Below are 10,453 nucleotides of genomic sequence, written 5' to 3' on the forward strand. Positions count from 1 at the left end.
TGTTTGCTCCCTGAGAAGTTCATGATCGGTCACAGCTGGAGACCCAGACATCAGGAGGTAGGTTGAACCCTGGAGCAGCAAACTTCAGGGCCTTGACGGGGCCCATTCGCTGTTGAAGCCCAAGGGGGCTTTGAGCTCAGTGACTCCACGTCCTGCCTTGGTGGAAACGCTGCTTCAGAGATCGCTCCGATCAAAGGCCCTACCCCAGACGCCTCAAGCCCAGTACCCGCCCCAGTGCCTGCCAGACCTGACTGGTGAAGCTATTTCTCTCCAGGGCACCACCAGCCCTGACTCAGCTGGGTGTGGCTGGGGTGCCCCTGACAGCTAATCAAACAGAGGCTGAGCGTGGTGGCGGGGACTTTGGCCTCCTCTGCTCTGCTGCGCGGAGAACACGTTGTGGATGTGAGGCTGGAGCTGGTGGACCAGGGAGGAGGGGCTGTACTGGTCCAGGTCGGGGATGATAGGCCTGGATGGGTGAGGATACAGGGAATGTGAGAAGTCGGTGGGCTGTGGGCAGATGGACTCACTGGTGGATGGACAGTGAGTCCATGTGCACGTTACGGTAAGAGAGGAGCCGAAAACCATCTCCTTCACCCACGCTGCTGCCTAATGCTGCTCCTTCCACCTGGAATGCTGTTCCACCCACTCCTTGTCTGCCTCACCCTTCTTTATCCCTTAAATGTCAGCTTGAGGCCGGGCGCGGTGGCTCACGCCTGCAATCCCAGCACTTTGGGAGGCCGAGGCGGGCGGATCATGAGATCAGGAGATCGAGACCATCCTGGCTAACACGGTGAAATCCCGTCTGTACTAAAACTACAAACAAAATTAGCCAGGCGTGGGTGGTGGGTGCCTGTAGTCCCAGCTACTCGGGAGGCTGAGGCAGGAGAATGGCGTGAACCCGGGAGGCGGAGCTTGCAGTGAGCTGAGATCGTGCCACTGCACTCCAGCCTGGGCGACAGAGCAAGACACCATCTCAAAACAAACAAACAAACAAAATCTCAGCTTGGACATCCCTGCCTTTGCCCACTGCCTCCGCCATGGCGGCCCCAGTCATGTCCCAGTTGCTGAGTTACGTGTTTCTGTGGGGTTCCCAGCACCTGACATTTAGTAGGAGCTCCATAAATATCAACTTTTTGGTTTTGCTCTTTTTTTTTTTTTTTTTTTTGAGACAGGGTCTCTCTCTGTCATCCAGGCTGGAGGGCAGTAGCTCCAACACAGCTCACTGCAGTCTCCTCCTCCCAGGCTCAAGCAGCCCTCCTACCTCAGTTCCCAGAGTAGCTGGGACTATAGGCATGTGCCACCACGGCCAGCTGATTTTTTTGATTTTTCTTTGTAGAGACAGCAGTCTCGCTATGCTGCCCAGGTTGATCTCAAACTCCTGGCCTCAAGCGATGCTGCCAGCTTGGCCTTCCACAGTGCTGGAATTACTGATGCGCCTTCTTCTGTTTTCCTGATCCGCTGCTGAGAGCTTGTCCCAGACCTCGCTACTGGAATCACTGTAGCATCATCATGTGCTTCTGTATCTTTCTATGCTGGGTGCAGCTGCCTCCAGACCTTTGCACAGGCCATCCCCTCTGCCCAGGCTGATGGTTTCCCCCACTCCTTACCTGAACAAACTTTTTTTTTGAGACGGAGTTTTGCTCCTGTTGCCCAGGCTGGAGTATAACGGTGCAATCTCGGCTTACTGCAACCTCCGCCTCCCAGGTTCAAGCAATTCTCCTGCCTCAGCCTCCCAAGTAGCTGGGATTACAGGCATGCGCCATCATGCCCGGCTAATTTTGTACTTTAGTACAGATGGGGTTTCTCCATGTTGGTCAGGCTGGTCTCGAGCTCCTTACCTCAGGTAATCTGCCCACCTCGGCCTCCCAAAGTGCTGGGATTACAGGCGTGAGCCACTGCGCCTGGCCACCTGAACAAACTTCTATTCATTCTTCAGGTCTGATGTCTCTTGGAAGCCTTCCGTGACCATCTCCCTCCCCTGTGGAAGCTGGGTCAAGGGTTCCTCTGGGCTCCCATCCCCTCCAGGCCCTGGGTCTCCCCATCGCAGTCCTGATCACCCTCAGAATAACTGTCTGGTTCTGTGGTGTCTGCTCCTCCCATTCCAATGTCACCTCCGTGAACACAGAGATTTTTCTTTGCCTTTTGTCCTTCTTTCTGCAACAGGGTCTTGCTCTGTTGCCCAGGCTGGAGTGTAGTGATGCAATCATAGCTCACTGCAACCTTGATCTCCTGGGCTCAGGCAATCCTTCTGCCTCAGCCTCCTGAGTTGCTGGGACCACAGGTGAATGCCACCATGCCCAGCTAGTTTTTAAATTGTTTGTAGAGATGGAGTCTCACAATGTTGCCCAGGTTTTTTGTTTTGTTTTTTGTTGTTTTTTTTTTTTTTTTTTGAGACAGGGTCTTGCTCTGTCACCCAGGCTGGAGTGCAATGACATGATCATAGCTTACTGCAGCCTCCAACTCCTGGACTTAAGCGATCCTCCCACCTCAGCCTCCCAAAGTGCTGGGATTGCAGGCGTGAGCCACCACCGTGCCTGGCCTCTCTGCCTTATTCACTGCTGTATTCCCAACATCCGGGACACGGCTGTGCATACTATAGGTGCTCAATAAGAGAATGAGTGAGCCAGAGTAGTACAGGACCTCACTGGCCAGAGGACCTCAGTGCTTCTCTGTCCCCTGGTGTCCAGCGTTGATACCATCAGTGTGGCAGGAGGAACCAGTCCCACATCAGAGAGATAGGTTCTTCGTGGAGCGGGAGTCTGCCTGGGCCTCCCAAACTGAGAGGTGTTGGGAGTGACGGTGAAGAGGGAGGTTGAATGAGGCTGCCCACTGGCCCCTGTGCCTGTGGTGGGAATGGTGGGCCCAGCCAGCCCAGGACACTTGCCCCATCCTGCCCATAGGCAGAGGACCCTGCTGCTCCGTGGAGAATTGAGGAGCGAGAGCATACAAGGGCACACCCATGCAATAGGTATCCATGGAGCATCTACCACCTGCAGGCACCGACTCGCTCCGGGAGGTAGAATCATCATCCCGGCTCACCACCCTACAGGTGCAGGAAACTGAGGCTGAGAGAGGAGCAGCCACCAGCCTCAAATCATACAACACTGGTGTGCCAGGCACGGTGGCTCCCGCCTGTAATCCCAGCACTCTGGGAGGCCGAGGTGGGTGGATCCCTTGAGGTCGGGAGTTCAAAACCAACCTGGCCAACGTGTTGAAACCCCTTCTCTACTAAAAGTACAAAATTAGCCAGGTGTGGTGGTGCACGCCTATAGTCCCAGCTACTCGGGAGGCTGAGGCAGGAGAATCGCTTGAACCTGGGAGGCAGAGGCTGCAGTGAGCTGAGACAGTGCCACTGCCCTCACTTCAGCCTGAGTGACAGAGCGAGATTCCATCTCAAAAAAAAAAAAAAAAAAAAAAAAAAATCACATAATGCTGGAGTCAAAGGACTCAAACCCACATCTGTCATCTTCAGGGAAATCTCTCCTGTGGTTTTTCAGATGCATTTCGGCAACTGGTGAATTACTTGAGTGGATGAATGGGTGTCTTGCAGTCAGTGGTGAGCTCAGAGTAGGAACAGTCATGAACAGGATTTGGAGTCCCGAGAGACGTGGATTCGAGTTCTGGCTTGACCACGTAGCTGGACTGCGTGACCTGGACCTCTCTGGGCCTCAGTTTCCTCATCTGCAAAGTGGGCACAGCAACCCCAGTGCTCCACCAAGAGGGCCGTGATGGAGCCATCGAGGTGGCGTCAGGAGAGCACAAGACCGAGGGAGACGCTGACGTGTTGGATTGTTTTTTTCTGCTGTTTCCAGAGCTGGGGAAGGAAGCCGGAAGCCAAGCCAGGGTGTCCAGGCCTGCCTTTGGGAGTTTAAATTACAAAGACAAAAGCTGGGCCTAGACAGGTCAGAGGGGCAGGACATAGGCTTCCTGTTTTTCTTTGAACAGATGGCCCAGCCACCAGATGCTTGTCTGTCCAGACACGTGTGCATTGTCCAAGGAACTCGCTTCTTTTTAAAATACTTTATTTTTAGAGACGGCATCTCACTATGTTGCCCAGCCTGGTCTCAGGCTCCTGGCCTCAAACGATTCTCCCACCTCAGCTTCCCAAAGCGTTGGGATTACAGGCGTGAGCCGCTACACCTGGCTGAGGCCACTTTTGTGTAAAATATTTGGAAAAATGTATATATCTGTATTTCCTTGATTTTTCCAGACACTCTCTTCAAAGACTACCAAGAAACTGGTGGGACTGGAGGATGAGCAGGAGGAATGCTTTGCGTTTTAACTGACAAATGTATTGCTAGAGCAGTGTAAATGACAGAAATGACAGAAGAGGGAGCCCATAGAGGAGAGATTCAACCCCTCCAGCAGTTTCCCCTATTAACAACTTGCAATCTGCTGAACATGTTACAATTGATGACCCAATCTTGATACATCATTATTCATGTAGTTTACATTCCCATACACAGTTCCTGTTGTACATCCTACTGGTTTTTGGTAAGTGCATATGCCTTTTCTTTTCTTTTTTTTTTTTCTTTTTTTTAAGACGGAGTTTCGCTGTGTCACCAGGCTGGAGTGCAATGGCGTGATCTCAGCTCACCGTAACCTCTGCCTCCCGGGTTCAAACGATTCTCCTGCCTCAGCCTCCCAAGTAGCTGGGATTACAGGCACCTGCCACCACGTCTGGCTAATTTTTGTTTGTTTGTTTTGTTTTTGCGACGGACTCTCGCTTTGTCACCCAGACTGGAGTGCAATGGCAGGACTCGGCTCACTACAACCTCAGCCTCCCAGGTTCAAGCGATTCTCATGCCTCAGCCTCCCTAGTAGCTGGGAATACAGGTGCACACCACCACACCCGGCTAAGTTTTTACATTTTTAGTAGAGACACGGTTTCACCATGTTGGCCAGACTGGTCTCGAACTACTGACCTCAGGTGATCCGCCCACCTCAGCCTCTCAGAGTGCTGGGATTACAGGTGTGAGCCATCGCGCCCAGCCAAATTTTGTAGTTTTAGTAGAGACAGGGTTTTGCCATATTGACCAGGCTAGTCTCAAACTCCTGACCTCAAGTGATCTGCCCGACTTGGCCTCCCAAAGCGCTGAGATTACAGGCATGATCCACTGTTCCCGGCTATTTTTTTTTTTTTTTTTCAAGATAGAGTCTTGCTCTGTCACCCAGGCTGGAGTGTGGTGGCGCCATCTCGGATCACTGCAACCTCTGTGTTCCAGGTTCAAGTTGTTCTCCTGCCTCAGCCTCCTGAGTAGCTGGGACTACAGGCATGTGCCACCACGCCCAGCTAATTTTTGTATTTTTTTGTAGAGACGGGATTTTGCCATGTTGGCCAGGCTGGTCTCAAATTCCTGACCTCAGGTAATCTGCCTGCCTCTGCCTCCCAAAGTGCTGGGATTACAGGCATGAGCCACTGCGCCCGGCCAAGGTGCATATGTCTTGTATGTGGCATTATAGTATCATACAGTATCATATTCACAGTGCACAGTGAATTCATTGTGCTAAAAATCTGCCTATTCATCCCTCCCTTCCCATGGGCCCTGGGCAATCCTGACCTTTTTTTTTTTTTACTTTGAGACAGAGTCTTGCTCTGTCGCCCAGGCTGGAGTGCAGTGGTGTGATCTCGGCTCACCGTAATCTCCGCCTTCTGGTTCAAGCGATTCTCCTGCCTCAGCCTCCTAAGTAGCTGGGATTACAGGCACACACCACCATGCCTGGCTAATTTTTTTTTGTATTTTTATTAGAGATGGGGTTTTGCCATGTTGGTCAGGCTGGTCTCGAACTCCTGACCTCAGATGATCCGCCCTCCTCGGCCTCCCAAAGTGCTGGGATTACAGGCATGAGCCACCATGCCAGGCCCCCCCTTTTTTATTTTTCAGATAAGGTCTCGCTCTGTTGTCCAGGCTGGAGTGCAGAGTGGTACGATCATAAGCTCACTGCAGCCTCCATCTCCTGGGCTCAAGTGATCCTCCCTCCTCAGCCTCCCGAGTAGCTGGGACTACAGGTGTGTGCCACCACACCCAGCTAATTTTTTTTTTTTTTGACGTGGAGTTTTGCTCTTGTTGCCCAGGCTGGAGTGCAGTGGCGCGATCTTGGCTCACTGCAAACTCCACCTTCTGGGTTCAAGCGATTCTCCTTCCTCAGCCTCCCGAGTAGCTGGGATTACAGGTGCCTGCCACCACGCCTGGCTAATTTTGTATTTTTGGTAGAGATGGGGTTTTACCATGTTGGCCAGGCTGGTCTCAAACTCCTGACCTCAAGTGATCCACCTGCCTCGGCCTCCCAAAGTGCTGGGCTTTACAGGCATGAGCCACTACGCCGGGCCGCACCCAGTTAATTTTTAAAATTTGTGATAGAGATAAGGTCTTGCTATGTTACCCAGGCTGGTCTCCAACTCCTGAGGTCAAGTAACCCTCTCACCTTGGCCTCCCAAAGGGCTGGGATTACAGGCATGAGTCACCTTCCCCAGCCCCTCTTCCCCCTTAATAACCTCCATCCAGGTTGGGCGTGATGGTTCACGCCTGCAATCCCAGCACTTTGGGAGGCCAAGGCGGATGCATCACCTGAGATCGCAAGTTCAAGACCAGCCTGACCAACATGGAGAAACCCCGTCTCTAGTGAAAATACAAAATTAGCCGGGCGTGGTGGTGCATGCCTGTAATGCCCACTACTCATGAGGCTAAGGCAGGAGAATCGCTTGAACCCAGGAAGCGGAGCTTACAGTGAGCCAAGATCATGCCACTGCACTCCAGCCTGAGCGACAGAGCAAGACTCTGTCTCAAAATAAATAAATAAATAAAATAACCTTCATCCTTTGGTGGCCCCTTTACTTGCCTTATTTCACTCAATCATCAGGACATCTTGTCTCTGTGAGATGGGGCCTCCAAGGCCCATTCATCACATAAAAAACCTTGGACCCCACAGGACTTGGGCTTTCCAGCTGGCAAGTGACAGAGTTGAGATTTGAACACAGAGCCAGCTTTTGCACCGAGACTCTATTTCCTTCTTCTTATTTATTTATTTTTTTGATATGGAGCCTTGCTCTGTTGGCCAGGCTGGAGTGCAGTGGTACGATCTCAGCTCACTACAACCTCTGCATCCTGGGCTCAGGCCATCCTCCTACCTCAACCTCCCGAGTAGTTGGGACTATAGGCGTGTGCCATCACAGCCAGCTACCTGTTGTGTTTTGGTTTTTTGTTTTGTTTTGTTTTTGAGACAGAGTCTCACTCTGTGGCCAGGCTGGAGTGCAGTGGCACGATCTCAGCTCACTGCAGCTTCCGCCTCCTGGGTTCAAGCGATTCTCCTGCCTTAACCTCCTGAGTAGCTGTGCCTACATGCATGCACCACCGTGCCCAGCTAATTGTTGTATTTTTAGTAGAGACAGGGTTTCACCATGTTGGCCAGGATGACCTCGATCTCTTGACTGTGTGATCTGCCTGTCTCAGCCTCCCAAAGTGTTGAGGATTACAGGCATGAGCCACTGTGCCCGGTCCTGTTCATTTTTTATAGAGACTGGGTTTCACCATGTTGGCCAGGCCAGTCTCGAACTCCTGACCTCCGGTGATCCGCCCACTTCAGCCTCCCAAAGTGCTGCAATTACAGGTGTGAGCCACTGCACCTGGCCTGTATTTCTTCCTTAGCACAACCTTTCAGAGCAGGTGGAAATGATTTTGACAAAGCTCCATCTTTTAGATGGACCACATTTTCTTTCTTTCTTCTTCTTCTTCTTCTTCTTTTTTTTTTTTTTTTTGAGACAGAGTCTTGCCCTGTTGGCCAGGCTGGAGTGCAGTGGCATGATCTTGTCTCACTGCAACCTCCGTCTGCTGGGCTCAAGCAATTTTCCTGCCTCAGCCTCCCAGGTAACTGGGATTACAGGCATGTGCCACCACTCCTGGTTAATTTTTGTATTTTTAGTAGAGACGGGGTTTCACCATGTTGGCCAGGCTGGTCTCCAACTCCTAACCTCAGGTAATCCACCCACCTCGGCCTCCCAAAGTGCTGGGATTATAGGCATGAGCCACCATGCCTGGCCAATGGACCACATTTTCTTAGCCCAGCAGCTCTGCAAAGAAAAGGAGGTGACATCAGGCAGTAGTTAGACGCCTAGACACTTGAGTTCAGATCCTGCACCTCAGCTCACAACACCAGCTTTAATAGACTGTTGCTCACACCTATTGGAATGGCTACAGTGAAAAATACCAACAACACCAAGTGCTGAGGAGGATTCAGGGAAACTGGACCCTCATACGCTGCTGGTGGGGATAAAAAACGGTGCAGCTGCTTTGGAAAATGGTGATTCTTTTTTTTTTTTTTTTTTTTTTGAGACAGAGTCTCGCTCTGTCGCTCAGGCTGGAGTGCAGTGGCGTGACTTCTACTCACTGCAAGCTCCGCTTCCCAGATTCACACCATTCTCCTGCCTCAGCCTCCCGAGTAGCTAGGACTACAGGCGCCCGCCACCGTGCCGGGCTAATTTTTTGTATTTTTAGTAGAGACGGGGTTTCACCATGGTCTTGATCTCCTGACCTCGCGATCCACCCACCTCAGCCTCCCAAAGTGCCGGGATTACAGGCATGAACCGCCATACCTGGCCTGGAAAATGGTGGTTCTTAAAACGCATACCATGCAAATACTCTATGACCCAGCAACCCCACTCTTGGGTAGTGACCTAAGAGAAATGAAAACGGATATTCACATAAAAACCTATATATGGCCAGGAGTGATGGCTCACACCTGTAATCCCAACACTCTGGAAGGCTGCGGTGGGTGGATTGCTTGAGGCCAGGCGTTCGAGACCAGCCTGGTCAACATGGTGAAACCCTGTCTCTACTAAAAATACAAAAATTTGCCGGGCATGGTGGTGGGCGCCTGTAATCCCAGCTACTCAGGAGGCTGAGGCACAAGAATAGCTTGAACCCAAGAGGCAGAGGCTAAGGCACAAGAATAGCTTGAACCCAAGAGGCGGAGGTTGTAGTGATCTGAGATGGTGCCACTGCACTCCAGCCTGGGTGATAGAGCAAGACTCTGTCTCAACAAACAAGCAAAAAAACCTGTACATGTGCTGAGCATGGCTACCTGGGAGGCTGAAGTGGGAGGATCACTTGAGGCTGGGAGTTCAAGGTTACAGTGAGCTGTGATTGCACCACTGTACTCCACCCTGGGGAACATAGCAAGACCTCATCTCTAAAAACGAAACTAATAATTAAAAAGCCTCAGTGTAGTGCTTCACACCTGTAATCCTAGCACTTTGGGAGGCTGAGGGAGGAGGACCACTTGAGCCTGGAGTTGAAGGCTGCAGTGAGCTCTGATTACGCCAACTGCCCTCTGGCCTGGGTGACAGAGGGAGACCCTGTCTCTAAAAAAAAAAAAAAGTAAAATAGAAGAAAAGGCTGTGCATGAATGTTGATAGCAGCTTTATTCATCATCACTCATAGCTTAAAACAATGGAGTTGTCCCTCAGTGGGTGAATGTAAAACAAACCAGGGTCTTCCCTTACAATGGAATATTCTTCAGCAACAAAAATGAGCAAACTATTGAGACAGGCAAGTACTTGGATGCGTCTCAAATGCATTATGCTGCCTGAAAGAGGCCAGACTGAAAAGGCCACAGAGTATATGATTCCCGTTATATTACATTCTGAAAAAGACAGAAGTACAGTGTGAGATAGCGGACAGATGAGGGCCCGCCTGGGGCTGGGGGGAAGGGCTGATGACAGAGGGCCAGCGCCAGGGAGCTTCGGGGGGATGCAGCAGCTCTGCCTGATGGCCCTGGTGGTCCCATGAATCTGGACATGTGTTAAAATTCATAGAACTGTCCACCTCTCCAGAACGAAATTTGACTGTATTTATATAGAGAGAGACATTTGCAGGGGGAATGGGTCTGTGAGATTCTAGGAATGTGGTTATTTATCCTTGTAAATCCCAGTCACCCCTGCTGAGACAATAGCGGTGACCCATTGTGCAACCTGCAGCCAGCCCACTTTGCGAAGTTTTCTTCCTTCCTTCCTTCCTTTTTTTTTTTTTTTTTGAGACGGAGTCTCACTCTGCCGCCCAGGCTGGAGTACAGTGGCTGGATCTCAGCTCACTGCAAGCTCCGCCTGCCGGGTTTACCCCATTCTCCTGCTTCAGCCTCCCCAGTAGCTGGGACTACAGGCGCCCGCCACCTCGCCCGGCTAGTTTTTTGGGGTTTTTTTTTTTTTGTATTTTTAGTAGAGACGGGGTTTCACCATGTTAGCCAGGATGGTCTCGATCTCCTGACCTCGCGATCCGCCCGTCTCGGCCTCCCAAAGTGCTGGGATTACAGGCGTGAGCCACCGCGCCCGGCTTCCTTCCTTTCCTTCTTTCCTTCCTTCCTTCCTTCCTTCCTTCCTTCCTTCCTTCCTTCCTTCCTTCCTTCCTTCCTTTTTCCTTCCTTCCTTCCTTCCTTCCTTCCTTCCTTCCTTCCTTCCTTC

Source organism: Theropithecus gelada, chromosome 19, assembly GCF_003255815.1.
Source record: "Theropithecus gelada isolate Dixy chromosome 19, Tgel_1.0, whole genome shotgun sequence".
NCBI lineage: Eukaryota > Metazoa > Chordata > Mammalia > Primates > Cercopithecidae > Theropithecus > Theropithecus gelada.